This window comes from Lissotriton vulgaris, chromosome 6 (assembly GCF_964263255.1).
Source record: "Lissotriton vulgaris chromosome 6, aLisVul1.2, whole genome shotgun sequence".
Taxonomy (NCBI): Eukaryota; Metazoa; Chordata; class Amphibia; order Caudata; family Salamandridae; genus Lissotriton; species Lissotriton vulgaris.
This window is the reverse complement of record NC_141694.1, coordinates 424088022-424108373: the sequence shown is the minus strand read 5'-3', so window position 1 is coordinate 424108373 and position 20352 is coordinate 424088022.

Genomic DNA, 20352 nt, shown 5'->3' with positions numbered 1-20352 from the left:
AATCACTAGTGTCACGTGCATAAGAGTCCAATTTTTGTACATAGCCCTGTAAGAAATAGTCAATGTATATAGAAGTTCGATCAAGTAGGCTACCTCTGGCCGAAATAATCGGTCTGCCAGGGGGATTTAATGGATCTTTGTGAACCTTGGGGATAAAGTACATAATAGGCGTTATTGGATTGTTCACTTTGAGATATTTGTATTCTGCATCACTGATTAATTTAGTTGTTCTCCAGCGAGCTAATTTTTGATGATATTCCGTTTTTATGGATGCCAAAGTTTGCACTTTGATAGCATTCCCTGTTGTTTAATTGAGAAAATGCTTCTCTGTCATAGTTCGCTTTAGTCATTAAAACTATGTTCCCGCCTTTGTCACTTCCTCTGACAATGATTTCTTTCTCTTTCGTGAGGCGGGTCGTGAGTGCTTTGTATCCCTGTGAAAGTCTGTCAAATTTCCATTTAGATATGGACATGTTGCATTTCAATTCTTTTAACTGTCCCACCACATTTTCATGAAAAATGTCAATTGAATCCCTAGGGAGTACCGGGGTGAAAGTTGAGGGGGGTCTGAATGGAGTAGTGACCGATGACCGATTGCCAAATTCGTCCAAATTACTTGTATTTCCTATTCTTTGTGTATTGTTTTCCTACCCAACTCCCTCTGTCTCCCATAGTTCCGTGATGGTTCGAGTGCCTTGAGTTAGCACATCCATGTTCTCAATACTTTCCCCTACAGGTAATATATATTTTTGTTTAGCTTTCAAGGCATATAATTTACGCAGCTTGAGCTTTCCTACTGCTTTATAAATGTCACATCTAGTCGCAGGATAATTTAAATTACACTGTGGAGCAAAAGACAATCCTAAATTTAGTATTTCCTCCTCTTTAGCTGTTAACTTAAAGGGGTTTACATTGACAATCGTTTGATTCTTACCTCTGATTAATTCGACTGGGCTGCAGATACCTGCCCCCTGCCTCTCTTTCTTTTTTGATATCCTCCTCTTGCACGCCCTGTACCACTGGCGCCTCCTGAAGTATGCCCGCTGTTTATGTGTTTTTGTTGCGTGCTTGATCTCAGGGTTTGCAGTCTTTGATGGCATAAAAAAACAATTTCTTGTCCCGTCAGGGTTTTGAAATGCCTGCTGCTTGTGCCTGGTTTCGGTGTTCTGTTTCCGATTCAGAGTCGATATCTGAACTGAAGGTAGAATTAGTCGTGTCAGTTTGTTCTCGGGTTTGTTGATTTATTTTAGGCTTAGGTTGAGGTTGAGGTTTATTGGTTCCACTCCGTAAGGAATCATACTTCCTTGAAAACGTGAATATTTGTCCTAGATCGTAATCATTGCGATCTCGTAGGTTTTCCTTTCAATGATCTTTGCTTCCTCCTTCTTTAGGGTGCATTCATCGCCTTTAGGAGTTGTTCTTTTTTCTCGGTTTCGCCCAAACTCGCTATTTGTTCATTTATAGTTTCAATCTCAGTTAACAATTTGGCTCAATCGATGTCTGCATATTTAATTAGGACCTGAACATGGCGGCGAGACGCTTCCAAATTACATTCTGCCCATTCCTTCATCAGGTTAGGGTTGGGGTCATCGTACGTGGGTGCTGTTAATAAGCGCAAACCGCGTAAATTCGATTTACTTCCACATATCTTTGTAACGATTTAGACTCCCACCATTTTGACTGTTCACTGCCGGATTTTTTCTCCAGTGTCTTGAATAGATCTCGTAGTGTAGTGTTGCTGCTGCTACTGGCCAAATTGTCTGATCTCTCCCGGATGTTACTTGGGGGAGGAGAACTCTAATTCATTGTATCTAGGCGTCTTAATTGTCCCAATATAGATGGTTGGATAGCAATGCGCCCAAGCACTTTACTCTTTTCCCAACAAGATACCGCTGCGTTTTACTCACTGGTGTGTCGAGTCGGTAATCGCCGGTTTCTCTTTATTCAGGCTCACCACCTCGTGGGCTCGTTCACTCCCAGTTGTTTTAAAGCGCCAGTGGTTGATGTAAATAAGGACACATGTGAGGGCTAAGTATAGATATAGTAAAAATACTAATATTAAGGTTTCTTCAAGGTTCATGTTATCATTTGAATCGCAATGACCATATTGCTTTTATACTTTGCAGTACATTACAAGTATTCATTTCAATTTAAAATTAAAGATTGAAATGAAAGCTGGATTATAACATTTGAATATATATATATATATATATATATATATATGTATATATATATATATATATATATATATATGTATAGTTCAGTTCAGTTCAATTAGTCTTTATTTCGAATAAAAAATTCATAAAAGACATCCAGATACATAAAAACACTTTCCAGTTTGGTAAAATTGTACATTAGATCCCCCAATACATAGACAAAATAAAAAAAAATGTAAACATTTTTGTACAACAGTATGTTAGCATTAAAACAAAAGAAAAAACAATTTACAGTTTCTTAGCGCGAATGAGCCACAGCCAACCCAAAAATGTTGCAATGCAAATCACTGATTTGGCAGTGCGTAAGTCTCTTAATTTGAGCAGGGCTGCATGACTACTTCCACAGTTGAGTGTTTCGCAAATTGGTTTCAACCATTTAAGTCTAGGTGAACGATACACAGGACATGCAAAAAATATGTGGCCTAGACTTTCTACCTGATCAGGACAGAAGGGGCATTTGTTACTTTAGTTTTTTGCCCACTTTGCAGTAAATGACTTGATAGGCAATGTACCCACTCGAAACTGATGGTATAGTTTACGATCGAGTGTTTTGCATATCAGGTCCCAATAAGGTTCAAGAAATGGGGTTATCTTGTGCATTAGAAACTGTCCAGTTAGGTTGTTGGCAGAGGAGAGTGTGACCATTGCAGATTTTTTGTCAGCCCAATAAAGATCTCTAAATTCCACTTTTGATGGGAAGTTAGAGCATTTGGGATGTAACCATAGCTCTGGGAGGCCCATAGAATATAATATTTGTTTGACTTCCCGTAGCCATGGAATCTTCTGTGCACCCGACAGAGCTCTAACCTCACCTAGTTCTTGGGCAAACAAACTGAGTTCTTGGGTCGTCCAGAGGCGGCGCCAAAGAGCTACGAGACGGTACTGGGCCATCTCATCCAAAGGTCTGCAGCCTAAATCTAAAAGCAGTGGGGTAATGGGGGAAGATTGGGGGAGCCCCACTAGATTCGGAAAAAATTTATTCTGAGCACTGATAAGAGCCGGCAAACCTTTATATCCCCAAATATCCGCTCCATACAGGGTGGCCGCATTCACCTTGGCCTCATATATTTTTAACGCAGGTGAAATGCGTTTTGTCAAGGTTTTTTTCTGTTCCTTAAGCAGACATCCTGTGAGGCGAATGAATTTAAGAGTTAATACCTCCAGCTGGGGTTTCCAAGTAAGTTGATGGTCCAAAGTCACGCCCAAATAAGACATGACTTTAACCTGTTCTATTGGAACACCCTCTAATGTAAATGAACTGGAGATGGGTTTATTTTTGTTAAAGACCATAAATTTGGTCTTATCAGCATTCATCTGGAGGTCGTTATTAGCACAAAAGTCAGAAAATCTATTTAGAGCAGCCTGTAGGCCGCTTCGAGTCCTTGAAAGGAGCAGGGTATCGTCGGCGAATATTAACATGGGATACTTTGAACCCCCCAGGGTAGGAGCATCAGTATTAATGTCTTTAAAGAATGCAACTACCCGGTTGATAAACAGGAGAAACAAGGTAGGGGCCAGCACGCAACCCTGCCGGACACCTCGTTCGACAGGGAAGCTAGCGGTCACCTGACCCTGTTTGCCCCATCTTACACGTGCAAAGTTATCCTCATGAAGGCGCCTGACCAGATCTAATAGCTCAGGAGGAAATTCCATGTCTCTCAGGGCGTCCCAGAGTTTAGCCCTGGGAACCAGGTCAAATGCCGACCGAAGGTCGACAAAAGCAGCGTAGATGACACCACCGCCCAAGAGAACCACCTTCCAGTAGATCATGGTTAGACGAAACACCTGATCAAGAGTACTGGTGCCTGACCTAAACCCTGCCTGCATGGGGGAGAGTATGCTGTTTTGCTCCATCCACCCCTGTATTCTAGCTAGGGCCATTCGTGATACCACTTTCTGAATGGTATCGATCAGGCTGATGGGACGATAATTTTTAGGTAAGGATCCATCCCCTTTCTTAAAGACTGGAATTATCTCAGCCCCTTTCCAGAACTGCGGTATCCTTTCCCCTGCTGCAATAGAATTTGCTAGAATTGATATGTAAGGGACCCACAGATCTAAATTCAATTTAAATAGGTCAGCTGGTACTGCATCAATGCCAGGTGCTTTCCCAGACTGAATGGAGCCTAGTGCGTGTTCCGTATCCGACCTGCTAAAAATAAGTTTATCCCCATACGAGGTTAATATAGTCCCAGATAGAGGACCTTCTGCCAACTGGGGGACATTTTGATTAATAAATTGAGCAGGTAAATAATTTAACCCATTCTGCTACAGAGACATGATTTTCAGGGGATAATGAGTCCGTACCCCTGCCCCACCTGACTATCTCCCAGAACTTAATTTGGTTGGAAGTCTCACATGCATGGAGGAGGTCAAGACAGTAAGAGTCATCCCAATCCCTTTTTGCTTCCCAGATAACGCGTTTATAAGCCTGCCTCGCTGCCCTAATATCAAGAGTAATTCTAGATTTGACCGCAGCAATAAGAGTGCCATGGGCTTCTCTGCAATTTTTGTTGTACCAGCCCTTGGGTTGCGTTGCCTTCTTTTTCCGGAACGGCCTAGTGAGCAATTCCTTAATAGCCGTAAAACAGGCCTCATGAAGGTCAACATTATAAGATTTGGGCATGACATTAAGGGAGGGTACTAACATTTTAGCTCTAGTGTGTAGGACCAATTCCTCAATCTGATTAACAAGCTCAGGGTCAGCTATCACTCTGGACCATTTGACCCGTCTTCTGTTGTCGCACAAGGCGAGATCAGAAGTAAGACAGTCTGATTCCACCTGAGGTTGCCCTAGTCCAGGGACCTTAAGTGATAGTGAGAGAGGATTATGATCACTCTCTGGCCTAGTGTCTATGGTCATGTCAATTATTGAAGCCCAAGCTTCGATATTGATTAATATATAATCAATACGACTTGTGCAAGATCCATTATCAAAAGTTGGCTTCCCCTCCTTGTCAGAAATACTACGGCCATTCACTGCTCGAAGTCCCCATTCTAGGCAGAGCCCAAGCCAGTTGAGGGCGGCCTCAGTTCCTTTAACACCCTTGCTAACTGATAGCGGGGGAATATTCCATGTGGAGTCTTCTTCTGAACTGACATCCTCAGCAAGGTTCAGGATCGGTTCGAATGAGCAGTTCAAGTCACCAGCCACTATTGTAAGCTGGTCGCTTTTGTGCTCATTTAAAAATGCTTCCAGGTCATTAAGGATTGGTTGTTTTCTACCACCCTGACATCCTCTGGCATAGATGTTAATAAGAATTATATCCGTGCAGTTCTCTCTGCTTAGGGATATGCAAAGAAGATCGGGATTCGTCCCCACTATTTCTCTAGCAATGAATCCCATATTGCTTTTATACTTTGCAGTACATTACAAGTATTCATTTCAATTTAAAATTAAAGATTGAAATGAAAGCTGGATTATAACATTTGAATATATATATATATATATATATATATATATATATATATATATATATATATATATATATATATATTACCTACTGGCGGTCGCCAGTAGGTAGTTATAGTTAGGATTTTTTTCAATGTTAAATCTGAAAATTCTATTTGGAATAACTTTGGCGCCGGTTGACGAATCTGCCTGAAAATTTCCTCAAAATGGCCTCGCGGCGTTCCGGTCCTTCCCTGAAAGTTTGGGGGGGATTCGTCAAGCGGGGGCCGAGATAAAAGGGGGGTCCCAAAACACGTTTTCCCCATGTTAATTTCCATAGGGCGGTCGATTTCACTTTTAGCCCGAACGGCTGAATGGATTTCCACCAAACTTGGCAAAATTGTAGGGACTGGTAGCCCGATGTGCCTTTGCTATGTCTCAAGATATGTGCTCCAGTGGATTTTGAGTAATTAAGGTTCAAAAAAATATATATATCTATAGCCGCGCTCCGGTACACGCACCGGTACACGCACCGGTACGCGCACCGGGCGCTTACCGCGACTTGCGCGCAGAAAGCTGATTGGCTCTGGGGTGTCTGTAAACATTCTAAACAGTCCGGAGCGGCCGCCATCTTGTGTCTCGGTAGGATCGAGACACGAGAGGTGGCCAAAACAAAGAGGGAAATGACCATAAGGGGGCAGAGTAGACCCCCCTTGACCCCCTAGGTTTGATGTGGGGGCCATAAAAGGGCCCCGCGGAGCAAAAAAAAATAAAAAAAAAATTTGATTTTTGCGGGGTGAGCGCCCGGTACGCGCACCGGTACGCGCACCGGTAAGCGTACCGGGGAGCGTACCATGGGGAAAAAGAATGACAGTTTTAAAAGTAGCTGTTTAAAAAAAAAAATGTTTTGTTGTTTTTTTTTATACATACACATACATATATATATAAATGCATATGCATATATATATATGCATATATGTGTATATGTGTGCGTGTAGAGAGAGGTAGAGAGGTAGAGGTGTAGAGGTAGAGAGGTAGAGAGGTAGCGGTAGAGAGGTAGAGATTAGTAGAGAGAGAAGAAGAGAGAGGTAGAGAGGTAGAGAGTAGAGAGTGAGTAATAGAGAGTAGAGAGTGAGTAGTAGAGAGTAGTAGAGAGCAGTAGAGAGAGTAGCAGAGAGTGAGTAGTAGAGAGTAGTAGAGTGAATAGTAGAGTGAGTAGTAGAGAGTAGTAGAGAGTGAGTAGTAGAGAGTGAGTAGTAGACAGTAGTAGAGAGTAAGTAGTAGAGTGAGTAGTAGAGAGCAGTAGAAAGTGAGTAGTAGAGAGTAGTAAAGAGTGAGTAGTAGAGAGTGAGTAGTAGAGAGTGAGTAGTAGAGAGTAGTAGAGAATGAGTAGCAGAGAGAATAGTAGTGAGTAGTAGAGAGTGAGTAGTAGAGTGAGTAGTAGAGACTAGTAGAGAGAGAGTAGTAGAGAGTGAGTAGTAGACAGTAGTAGAGAGTGAGAAGTAGAGAGTGAGTAGTAGAGAGTAGTAGTGAGTAGTAAAGAGTGAGTAGTAGAGAGAGAGTAGTAGAGAGTGAGTAGTAGAGAGTAGTAGATAGTGAGTAGTAGGGAGTAGTGAGTAGCGAGTAGTAGGGAGTGAGTAGTAGAGAGAGAGTAGTAGAGAGTAGTAGAGTAGTAGAGAATGAGTAGTAGACAGTGAGTATTTGAGAGTAGTGGAGTAGGAGAGAGTAAGTAGTAGAGAGTAGTGGAGAATATTCCAAAGTTTGGCACAGCACCACTTTCACAATGAGTCCAATCAAATCATATCACTTAGAGTCCTTATTGAAGCGCTGAATCTTGGTGTATATTCAAATGCTTTTATTTTCCTTAAGTTTATGTACCACAGCCAGCCGAAAGGTTTCGTTCTGTACAACAGAACTTCTTCAGGGCGTTCTTATTTCCTTCAAGTTATGTCGGTATCCAGTTGTCATATAACTAGATATTTCTTCCAAATGTTAGACGAGACATAAGTATATTCTTATTCAAAGTGACTAGTTATCAATTTTACCCACACAATTCGGGCAGACTTGAGTAATTTATAGCATCCTCAAAGTCAGTCTTTCAAAAATTCCAAAGTATAGGACATGATAATCCAAATCCAAATGTTTCTCAAGAAAAGTAATTTACAATCGTTCGGAATATCGGTGTTTGGGCAGATATGATCCAGGGACCCCCAGTATGCAAGGGGAATTAGTCCCCCCTCTACAAACGCGCCAGTGGCCTGCATTGCAGAGAGGTGTAACAAGGGTGTGGCCTCATTACACTTCTCTGCAATGCAGCTCCCTCGCGCATACTGGAGGCTCCTGGTGGACCAGTTGACCCCAGGGACCCCCAGTATGCAAGGGGAATTAGTTCCCCCTCTGCAAACGCGGCAGTGGGCTGCGTTGCAGAGAGGTGTAACAAGGGGCATAGTCTCATTACACCTCTGCAATGCAGCCCCTGGCGCATACTGGAGGTTCCAGGTGGGCTAATTGGCCCCCAGGGGCCCCCAGTATGCAAGGGGAATTAGTTCCCCCTCTTCAAACATGCACGGGGGCTGCGTTGCAGAGAGGTGTAAAAAGGGTTGTGGCTTCATTACACCTCTCTGCAATGCAGTCCCCTGGCGCATACTGGAGATTCCTGGTGGGCTTTCAGGTCTTATATAGTTAGGAATTAGCATTAAAAAAACCTTTGAAATTCACTGACAAAACCATAGGTTTCACACCAGTTATAGTTAGGAATTAGCATTTAAAAAACCTTTGAAATTCACTGAAAAAACCATAGGTTTCACACCAGTTATAGTTAGCTGGAAATTTTACTGACATAAAACCATTGAAATTCCCACGTTATAGTTAGTTGGACTCACTATAACTTGCGCGCCTGTAATGCACTGCTGATGACGTCACATATTACATCACTCATGACATGGTGAGTGAGGGTGAGGGGTTGAGGGTGGGTGAGGGGTTGAGGGTGAGTGAGGTGAGGGGTTGAGGGTGAGTGAGGGTGAGGGTGAGTGAGGGTGAGTGAGGGTGAGTGAGGGTGAGGGGTTGAGGGTGAGTGGGGGTGAGTGAGGGTGAGGGGTTGAGGGTGAGTGAGGGTGAGGGGTTGAGGGTGAGTGAGGATGAGGGGTTGAGGGTGGGTGAGGGTGAGTGAGGGTGAGTGTGAGTGAGGGTGAGGGTGAGTGAGGGTGAGGGTGAGTGAAGGTGGGTGAGGGTGAGGGGTTGAGGGTGATTGAGGGTGAGGCGTTGAGGGTGAGTGAGGGTGAGGGGTTGAGGGTGAGTGAAGGTGAGGGTGAGTGAGGGTGAGGGGTTGAGGGTGAGTGAGGGTGAGTGAGGGTGAGGGGTTGAGGGTGAGTGAGGATGAGTGAGAGTGAGGGTGAGTGAGGGGTTGAGGGTGAGGGGTTGAGGGTGAGTGAGGGTGAGGGTGAGGGGTTGAGGGTGAGTGAGGGTGAGGGTAGGTGAGGGGTTGAGGGTGAGTGAGGGTGAGGGGTTGAGGGTGAGTGAGGGTGAAGGTGAGGGTGGGTGAGTGTGAGTGAGGGTGAGTGAGGGTGAGTGTGGGTGAGTGTGGGTGAGTGAGGGTGAGGGATTGAGGGTGAGGGGTTGAGGGTGGGTGAGGGGTTGAGGGTGAGTGAGGGTGAGGGTGAGGGGTTGAGGGTGAGGGGGTAGGTATTTTGGGATGCGAGGTGACACCGCCACGAGACCTTGTCATAAATGCATAAAAACATATCCCTATAAAAAGAAAACAAAAGACGAGATAAACAACATCCCTTAAGGAAAGTTACGTGCTGTGAGCCGCGGGGAGGGCTGACGGAAACACCTACGGAACTGACATTTTAGAAACGCGTGGGCTGCAGGAAGGTCCCCCGGCACCTTGCAGAACAGAGCCTCCTTGTGATTGTGAACAGTGTGTGGTCGAATCTGCCCTCCAGCGGAAGGAACGCATCACATTGTAAATGCACGCAGCAGGGGGCGTCATGATTACCAGAGTGGGCACAATAGCACCGGAATACCGCCTATGGAGGGGTGGGGGCAGTCTGATTCTATCAGGCAGCCCCCTGCAGGTGCTGCGTGGGGTGGGGCTTGAACTACAGGCCGGGGAGCTTTGTGTACTGTGCTTGTGTGACTACTTTCAGTAAAAAAAAAGGTTATTCTACTGTTTGTCCTTTAGACGATCCGGGGAGGGTAGAGGGGAGCTATTTATTAACCAAGGCGTGGGCGGGGGGTCTGGCCCTGAACCCCAGGGCCGTCCCAGTGCAGTTTGCGCATCACCTCGAATGCTGTTCATGCAGCTTCAGACCCGGAACTGGCCTGCCCCGTCTGGTCTGAGATATTGGCTCAGTCCGCTTTCTCTTTACAAGTGGTAACAAGAAAGGGTGGAGGGGGCAGGGGAGGAGGGGTCCGGGGAGGAGGGAAGGGCATAACACAATACTCATACAGACCAAACTTAGTCCGGAAGGCAGTTTTCCACTCGTCGCCTTCACGGACACGTATGAGATGATATGCCCCTCGGAGGTCCAGTTTTGTAAACACCGTCGCATGCCTCAGCTGATCGAGCAATACGGGAATCAAGGGAAGGGGATACTTGTTCTTAATAGTACCCTTATTGAGCGCCCTATAGTCAACACAGGCGCGGAGACCACCTTCCCGTTTGGGAATAAAAAAGATAGCCGAGGAAGCAGGAGAGGAGGAAGGACGAATAAACCCCTTAGCCAACATCTCGTCTAAGTACTCCTTTAAATGCTGTTCTTCCGGACCAGATAAGGCATAGATACGACAACAAGGTAGGGTGGCCCCAGGAATCAGATCAATTCGACAATCAAAAGAACGATGGGGAGGCAAGTCCCTCGCTCGCCCTTTATCAAACACCTCGGCAAACTCTATATTAAGCCTCCGGTATCTTCTGCACGTCACACCTCAACCCATCTCCTACTGCACACGATAGTGGAGTAACCCAATCAGTGGCAACTTTATAACAACTCTGCAAACAATAGACTGAATCAAGTGTCACAGTCCTTCGAAACCAATCGATCCGGGGATTGTGGGATTGCAACCAAGGAACCCCCAACACTACACCAAATGAAGGGGCAACAATTAAATCAAACCCAAGGTACTCCGAATGTCCGTTATCACATATCATACACAAGGGTTCAGTCTGTCTAGTGATAGTACCTGAGGACAGCTCTGTTCCATCTATGGCCCTCACAGGCTCGGGTTGATCTTTCATAATCCAGGGCACTTTCAATTGTTCCGCTAGCTTGATATCCATGAAATTGCCCGTAGCCCCAGAATCCAATAACGCTGAAACAGGAGTCCTATGGCTGTTGGAAATCACTAAACAGACGGTGATCATAAAATGTTTGGGGACTCGTTTGACTATGCCAGAAATCTGGTAGGAAGGATTAAGTCTATCTCTCATCACCAACTCTGCAGAAGGTTGCACACAAGCTACCACTTTCTTCGATGACAAGGAAGAAGGTTTAACTGAGCAGTCCCTGGCATAATGACCTCCTTGCCCACAATACAAACACAAATTTTGTGTTCGTCTTCTACTCTTCTCTTCGGCAGTGAGGGGGCCTCGTACTCCACCAATTTCCATTGGTTCCGGTGTTGTCCTACTCTCACCTGGGCTCTTCACCTCGCCTCTCGATGGACCCACACGGGAAACCTGAAAGCGGTTTTTCTCTCCTCTCCTTTCTAGTAACCTATGGTTCAACTTCACCACAAGATCAATGAATTCCACACAATCTTCAGGAGGGTTCACCACCTGTGAGATGATATCTTTCAGGTCTTCTGACAACCCTTGGTAAAACAATGAGGTTCTTTTATCCACGGGCCAATGGGTTTCGGACACTAACCGATTGAACGTGGATACATAGGTCAGTAGATCCTGCTTTCCCTGTCTCAATTTCAACAATTCGGCATCGCTAGCTTGCATAAAAGCATGTTTTGCAAAAAGACAACGCATCTGCTCCTTGAAAGCCACATAATTATACAATACAGGGTCATCATTGTCCACCAGTGGCACTGCCCAAGAAGCCGCAGTTCCCGCTAAGTAAGATATGACAAAAGCTACTTTGGAAGAGTCATTAGGGAACGAAGCAGGGCGACACATAAAGTGCAAATGACATTGGTTCATAAATACACTGTACTTACCGGAATCTCCAGTAAACCTTTCTGGGACCGCCAATGGGACAGGGGTGGGAGTAGTAACATTAACAGTCAAAGGGGGATTACTGGCGCTCGCACCTCTATCGAAATGAAAAGTGGCAGGCTGTAATAAAGAAGGTTTACCCATTCCCCAAACTGGATCCTTAACCTTCCCTGCACTCATCTCCTGCCGTAACCCTTGGTTCTCTTGTTGTAATTCTTGCACCTTAATCTGAAGGGCATTAACAGCCCCCATCAGTTCCTGCACTGTAGGGACCCTTTCTTCCAACACATTCCGATCCTCATCCATTCTCGCTCGGGTGGTGTTAAATTCGTGGGCTTGGTTTTCTGTTGGATCTTTCTCCGACTCAAACCACAACCACGGAAGCGAGGATGGCCCCACTCCTCTGCCCTCGCTCGGAACGCCACACGCACATATGTACAGCGTGACCGCGAACCGGGCAAAGGGAGAAGGTAGGAAAAAGTAAAACAAAGAAAGAGTAAAGCCAATGCTCTCTCTATGTTACAGCAATGCAGACCCTCTTCTGTTTCGTAGGGAATGGTCTTCTAACCTGCAGCCATAAGAGAAAAGAAACACAGAAGAGGAACAGCACATTAACACAATGCCCAGTGTTCTTTCACCTGAATCCTTGTTCTCACACCATATATATGCCTAACACAACCCCAATCCCCTCCTTACTTGCGTAACATAGCAGGATTGTCCCAAGGAGAGCGAGAATCCAATAGCTTCAAAATGACCGAATACACGAGTTACTCTTTATTTCCGAAAAGGGGAAAAAGTCATACTTCTGACAAAAAACCCCTAAAAAACTAGAAGTGCAGACCACTACACTGTATTCTACAAAAAAATTAATATAACTGTGGCCACAGACTAGGAGCGCATAATAAGTGAAGCGCTAAAAGCTACACCGTACTTCGGGTACTCAAAACCCGGAAATCGGCTTTACCGTGGTTCCCTCGGCAGCGAGGCAAACCCTTGAGCCCAAACTCGACTCTTCAAATTATGACAACAGTTCGTACTCGAGCTACACAGCTCGAACGCTCCTCTTACGCTTCCGAAGATTCTTTCTCGAGCGGGAAGACGACCGGTGCAGAACCCCTCCGGGCCGCTGACACGAAGCCTCGTTCAGCGAAACGCCGCCTCCAGCCAGGTCGCGTAGTGAAGAAACGCTTTCCCAAACGTTCATACGATATGTCATAAATCCCAAATCACACTCCAGACGCATGAAAAACGCCAACAAGGTAAGAAACCAAGCACAGAGCCCAAGTGCTGGCGTCCTAAAAGGCAAATGAGGGAAAAGGGGCGGGGGTTACCGAAAACAAGGAAACAGAGAGAGGACACCAGGGGAAACTGGAAAGGAGAGAAAAGATAGCCGAGGAGAAAGGGAAAGAACTGACTAATCCCTAACAGTAGTAGAGAGCAGTAGAGAGTGAGTAGTAGAGAGTAGTAAAGAGTGAGTAGTAGAGAGTAGTAGAGAGTGAGTAGTAGAGAGTGAGTAGTAGTGAGTGAGTAGCAGAGAGAATAGTAGAGAGTAGTAGAGAGTGAGTAGTAGAGTGAGTAGTAGAGACTAGTAGAGAGAGAGTAGTAGAGAGTGAGTAGTAGAGAGTGAGTAGTAGAGTGAGTAATAGAGAGTGAGTAGTAGAGAGAGAGTAGTAGAGAGTGGGTAGTAGAGAGTAGTAGAGAGTGAGAAGTAGAGAGTGAGTAGTAGAGAGTAGTAGTGAGTAGTAAAGAGTGAGTAGTAGAGAGAGAGTAGTAGAGAGTGAGTAGTAGAGAGTAGTAGATAGTGAGTAGTAGGGAGTAGTGAGTAGCGAGTAGTAGGGAGTGAGTAGTAGAGAGAGAGTAGTAGAGAGTAGTAGAGTAGTAGAGAATGAGTAGTAGAGAGTGAGTATTTGAGAGTAGTGGAGTAGGAGAGAGTGAGTAGTAGAGAATATTCCAAAGTTTGGCACAGCACCACTTGCACAATGAGTTCAATCAAATCGTATCACTAAGAGTCCTTATTGAAGCGCTGAATCTTGGTGTATATTCAAATGCTTTTATTTTCCTTAAGTTTATGTACCACAGCCAGCCGAAACGTTTCATTCTGTACAACAGAACTTCCTCAGGGCGTTCTTATTTCCTTCAAGTTATGTCGGTATCCTGTTGTCATATAACTAGATATTTCTTCCAAATTTTAGACAAGACGTAAGTACATTCTTATTCAAAGTGACTAGGTATCAATTTTACCCACACAATTCGGGCAGACTTGAGTAATTTATAGCATCCTCAAAGTCAGTCTTTCAAAAATTCCAAAGTATAGGACATGATAATGCAAATCCAAATGTTTCTCAAGAAAAGTCATTTTCAATCGTTCAGAATATCGGTGTTTGTGCATTGCAGGCGCGCAAGTTATAGTGAGTCCAACTAACTATAACGTGGGAATTTCAATGGTTTTATGTCAGTAAAATTTCCAGCTAACTATAACTGGTGTGAAACCTATGGTTTTTTCAGTGAATATATATATATATATATATATATATATATATATATATATATATATATATATATATATATATATATATATATATATATATATATATATATATATTACCTACTGGCGTTCGCCAGTAGGTATATATAGTTAGGATTATTTGTCTATGGAACTTTTGAAAATTCTATGTCTAATAACTTTGGCGTTTGTGGACGGAATCGGCTGAGATTTTCAGGTAAATGGCACATTTTGTTTCTGAGCAGCCCGTGAAAATTTGGGGGTGTTTCGTCAAGGGGGGGCCGAGAAAAAAGGGGGGTCCCAAAACGCGTTTTTCCCATGTTAATTTCCATAGGGCCTTTGGCCTCACTTTTAGCTCGAACGGCTGAATGGATTTGCACGAAACTTGGCAAAATTGTAGGGACTGTTAGCCCGATGTGCCTTTGCTAGGTCTCAATATATGTGCTCCAGTGGAATTTGAGAAATTAACGTTCAAAACAAGTTATATATCTGTAACAGCGCTCCGGGCTGCGCTCCGGTCCGCTTACTTTTCGCGAAACGGAACTTTGCGATGCGAAGCTGATTGGCTCCCCAGTGTCTGTCAACATTCTAAACAGTCCGGAGCGGCAGCCATCTTATCTCTCGGTAGGATCGAGAGAGAAGAAGAGGTGAAAAACGAAGGGGGAATTTAATGAAAGGGGGCAAGGTATACCCCTCTTGACCCCCTAGGAATGTTGTTGGGGTTATTAAAGGGTCCCGTGGGGAAAATAAAAAAAATTATTTTTCACGGTAGAAGCGCTTCACGGGCCGCGAACCGGGTCGCAAACTGGTAGCGAAACGGGAATTCGCCATTTTGTGTTTTGTTTTAATTAAATTACTAGGTATAAGGGGGTGCGGGAGACGTATCCTAATCCCTTATGTTTTCTGAGGGTGGCTGAGGAGGCTCATATATGTTGATACATGTCTTCCAGCGGCTGTGCGTGAGCTTTTTTTTTTTTGCTGCGTGACGTCTGTTTACGTTCGATTCGATGGAAATCAGGAAGTGTTGACCGCCAATTTGTCAGTGCGATAAAATATTTTGTTATAAATGAATCCTTATTGATAAACATTGTCTGCGCCATCTTGCCTTTTTTCCAATGCCACAATTTTGTCGTGCACGGCAGCCATTTTAGATGCCAGGCCGGTCCCAGGCTATCACCTAGCCCTGAGGATGTAGTTTTTTGGCCCCAGCTGTAGAGAATCCAGACATGCCAACCCTCCCGATTCAGGCGTGAGACTACTGATTTCAGTGCTAGTCTCCCGCCTCCCGATTTCTGCAAGCAAAAACCCGGGGGCATATTACCAACAACTAGCGATAATTTTTGTCTCTAACTTGTTTAGAGACAAAAATTATCGCCGCACATCCGCGATTTTTATCGCAGATAAACCTTGCTATTAGCAAGGTTTATCGCAAATGCGATAAAAAACGGCCGCAATGCATGAATATCGCTGAAAAGTCAGCGATATTCATGCATTATCGAGCAAATGCTCTTAGCCATGTTATCCACCTCCCATTGGATAACATGGCTAAGAACTGCTCAGGTCAGGTGTTAGCTTTTGGAGATATTCGCGCTTAGCGCGAATATCTCCAAAAGTTGGTAATAGGAGATAGCGATGTTAGGGACTGTTTCCAGTCGCTAACATCTTGGCACGCCCACTTTGCATGTCATTAGTGATAAATATCACTGACATGCAAAGCGGGGCCCAAGATGGTTGCTATCTCCTTTTAGCTGTCACTAACTGGTGTTAGCGACAGCTTGGTAATAGGGAGATAATTTTATCTCCGCTTTCTTGGCTTTTAAAGCCAAAAAAGCGGAGATAAACCCCCTTGATAATATGCCCCACGTTTCCTCGGGGGTTTCAGCTGACAAGGCTTGGTATTGTGTTACGTGGTAATTTTTCCAGGAAACGTTAGAGGGTCGATGCAGGGGTTCTAGAAGGGGTGATAAACCATTTAAGCCTCATGAACAAGCGCATGGTCTTTTAAAGATCTGTGAAGTACTCGGGGCGGCGGTGTGTGTGTGTCCTCTTTCAGGAGCGGGCGGGGGGGGGGCACTGCCAGCAACTTGCCAGGCCAGGCAGTGTTCAACACTTGCATCACCCTTCTCTGCCTGCTATTGCGCTCCATGCTTCGGAAAGGTAAGAAAAAGAACGTGCATTTGAGTTTGAAATGTCCGATCCTGTAGCAGTACACTTGCAAAGCCCACACATGACAATAACCCGATTCAAGGCCCCATTCACCCGATTTTTTAAAAATATATAGCACTCCAACAAAGTGGGATTATAAAACTTTATTAACTTTTAAATATAACGAACGGAACAAAAACTGTAACAAACATTTAAACATTTTTGACAAAAAAAAGCAACAATGGTCAGAAGCTGTCTTTTGTGCGAATACTCCCAAGGCAGCACAACGTGCTGAGTTCTGGACGGCACCCAGGTGATGTCACCTGGGTGCCGCACTGGTTTTTGGGATCCTACAATGCAGCTCAGAAAAACAGCGTGGGGCGTCCCGGGTGGTGCGGGGGGAGGCCTCGTCAGTAGAGGTCTGTTGTGTGAATAGTCCCAAGGCAGCAGAACGCGCTGAGATGTGGATGGCACCCAGGTGATGTCCAGTAAACTGCCGCACTGGTTTTGGTATCCTACAATGCTGCCCCAAAAATTGGCGTGGGGCGGCCCGGGGGGGGGCGTGGGGGAGGCGGCGTGAACGGGCCTCCCCAGGTGGTGGCCATTCAGCTGAGTTGCGCCCGCTCTTGCGGCTACAGCGTCTCGCTCACCATGTAGTTGAGTTGCTCCCATTCTTGCAGTGCAGCGATAGGCGGGTGCCACAGGACTCTTAAAATGGCGGACGGCTCTTCGGTTTTGGGCCTGGTCCACTAAAATGGCCCTGGGACACCTTGGAACTCAGACGCTTGCCTGCTAGGGCTTGGGCTCCATTCTCGAAAGCGTCCCCTCAGCCGTGAAGATTCTACAAAAGTCTTGGGGGCCCTCGACTCCTGCAGGCTTCCGGTGGGGAGCGGCTGCCATGATTGCTCGCGGAATGACCACGACGGAGCCACGAGATGGTGGTGCTCTCATGGTGACGCCAGCTTCAGTCTGAATCATCCAGAAACAAGGTGGGGCTTTCATCATTTGGGAAAAAAAAATGTTCTAAACCAATGAAAAGTGTTATTTTTAGGTCATATGACCAAGCCTTCCATCTTTAGGAAACCAAAAGTAAAATGAACCAATGAAAAGTTTTATAAACAAGTCACATGACCTGTTATGCGGCATAGGGCTACAAAAAGCGTAGAAAATCCGTTGGCACGTGAAGCGGCGTCAGTAGCGGACCTGTGTGCGAATAGGCCGAAGGCAGCACAACGCGCCGAGATCCGGATGGCACCGAGTTAGTGTCCAGCAAGTTGCTGCACTGGTGTGGCTATCCTACAATGCTGTGCCCAAAGACGGCGTGTCCAGCTGAGTTCCGGTCACTTTTGCGGTACAGTGACTCGAACGCGCCGAGATCCGGATGGCACCGAGGTGGTGTCCAGCAAGTTGCCGCACTGGTGTGGCCATCCTACAATGCTGCGCCGAAAGTCAGCGTGGGGTGCCCCGTTGGCTTATGAGGTGATGTCAGTAGTGGACCGATGTGTGAATAGGTCGGAACCAGCACAAGGCGCCCTGCACTGTTGAGCCTTTTTCAATGCCTGTTTTTTGTTGTTTCCCCTCCATCAAAAACAAAAAAAAAATATAAAACTGTGCAAAAATACAAAAAAATCAAAAAATGTTTAGAAAAGCAGTGCTTGTAAGACTGTCTGAAGCTCTTTTGCACCTGCTGCAGCTTCACTATTGCCCTGGTGTGGCCAAAGATCGCCCATGACATAGGCGGCCGGCTCCCGAGGTCCGGCGGAACTTTTTTCCTTTTCCTTTCTGCTTCTTGTCCCACAATCCGTTTCACCTGAAGACACGACCAGGTTCCTGAATGTGTGCAGGGGGACGCTATTGATTGAATGAAAATGGCGGCTTGACACAAAGCTGACTCAAGCGTTGCTGTTGATGCTATACAGACAAAAATTGGTTTTCAGTTTGTACATTCTTCAGGATTTTTTTTTCCATCCAAGGCTGATTGAGAGTTTGTAGAAAAATGGCTTCAGATTTTCCACATATTACTCTTCAACATTCTTCCTAAATGTAACAATATGAGACTCACTAGGAAAACGGCTGTTTATCTTTCCTTTCAAAATGCTGCCAACAATATTTTCTGAATGGAAGACACCATCTTGTAGCATAAAGGGCCGAAAGGGGTTCTGATCTGGCCGATTGTTGGTGGAGACATTTTGACTATATCTTGGACCTGCCCGGCCTCGCCCAAAATGGCGCCGGTATAAATGGGACTCGTAACTCCTTGTTGTGTACTGGTTGAACAACCTTGATATCACAAGATATGAATGCAGTTTTGATGCTCATGGCGGGCGGGGACGAGAATTGATTGAATATTTCTACATCCCTATTGATATTAAGTTCTGAAGTGTTATTTATTACTGTACTATTGAAAGTTCGAATTAACGTCACCCATGGTACTTGCACGCAAATGTATATCTAGATAACTTTTTTGTAAGTGGCCCTGTCGTATTTTAATTACAAAATGTACGTCCACCGATTCCGCAACTGTTAGACATCTTAGTTCTTGCAACCTAATGGCTCGCTCGTTACGTTCCTCTATAATGCAAATGTCTCCTCATCATATACGATTTCAGTTTGCTCCGTGGCCGGCCCACGTGGTTATAGGCCCGTATTTGTATACTGACATTTTCACAATAAAGGTTTTTAAAACAAAACATGGTAGTAGTATTTACATTGGTAAAGTTTTTACTTTTAGTCACTGTTTTCGAATCAGTAAAAGGCAAGTGAAATAAAGCAGTCCAATTACATGACGGATAAATGGTATAATATGTAGGAACGCAGTAAAGATAAATGGTGAAGGGCAGTTGTGTTTTCCACTCCTGCAACATAAAGTGATCGATAAGAATCTGATAATCAGGCGTATCGGCGACTAAGACAGCAGGCCGAGTCTCTTTTACTCAACGGCTCCGTCATGGAACGAAGAAACGCCCTTTTTCTCGAAAAAGGAATATATTTTACTTGCAGGACAGTTGTAAATTTTCCGGGAAAGTACATTAGCCTGGAATATTATAACATATATGTTTAAAAAAAAATAATGTTCGAAACCAATAAAAAGCGTAATTTTTAGGTCATATGACCAAGCTTTTCATCATTAAAATAACAAAAGGTAAAATGAACCAATGAAAAGTTTTATTAACAAGTCACATGACCTGTTATGCTTACGTTACGCGCTGCGCGCCGCGCCCCGGATCACTTCCGGGTGCGCTAACGCGGCGTGTCATATAACGCATTATGCGACAACGTAGGTCAAGAATATAGTCAAAATGTCTCCACCAACCAGCGTTCGGAACACAACCCCTTTCAGCAGTCCAAAAAGTTCTGTTAAATGACAACAGAGGGGACAGGCAACAAGAACCATCAGTCAAAGAGGGGAGGGCAAGTTCTTCTCTACCGGGTCATGTTGGGGCGCTACCGGAACTGATCGAATTGGTAGTCTACAGTGTTTCTGGATGTTTCAGACTAAAGCTGGCGTCAGCATGAGAGCACTACCATCTCGTAGCTCCGTCGTGGCCATTCCACGAGCAGACATGGCAGCCGCTCCCCACCAGAAGCCTGCGGGAGTCGGGGCCCCCAAGACTTTTGTAGAATCTTCACGGCTGAGGGGACGCTTTCGAGAATGGGACCCAAGCCCTATCAGGGAAGCGTCCGAGTTCCAAGGTGTCCCAGGGCCATTTCAGTGGACCAGGCCCAAAACCGAAGAGCCGGCCGCCATTTTGAGAGTCCTGTGGCAGTCGCCTATCGCTGCACCGCAAGAGCGGGAGCAACTCAACTACATGGTGAGCGAGACGCTGTAGTCACAAGAGCGGGCGGTAAACAGCTGAATGGCGGAAGAGGCACAGTGTAGCAAAAGCGGGCGGAATGGCAACTAAAATGGTAAAGGGGCGCCCCACTACAG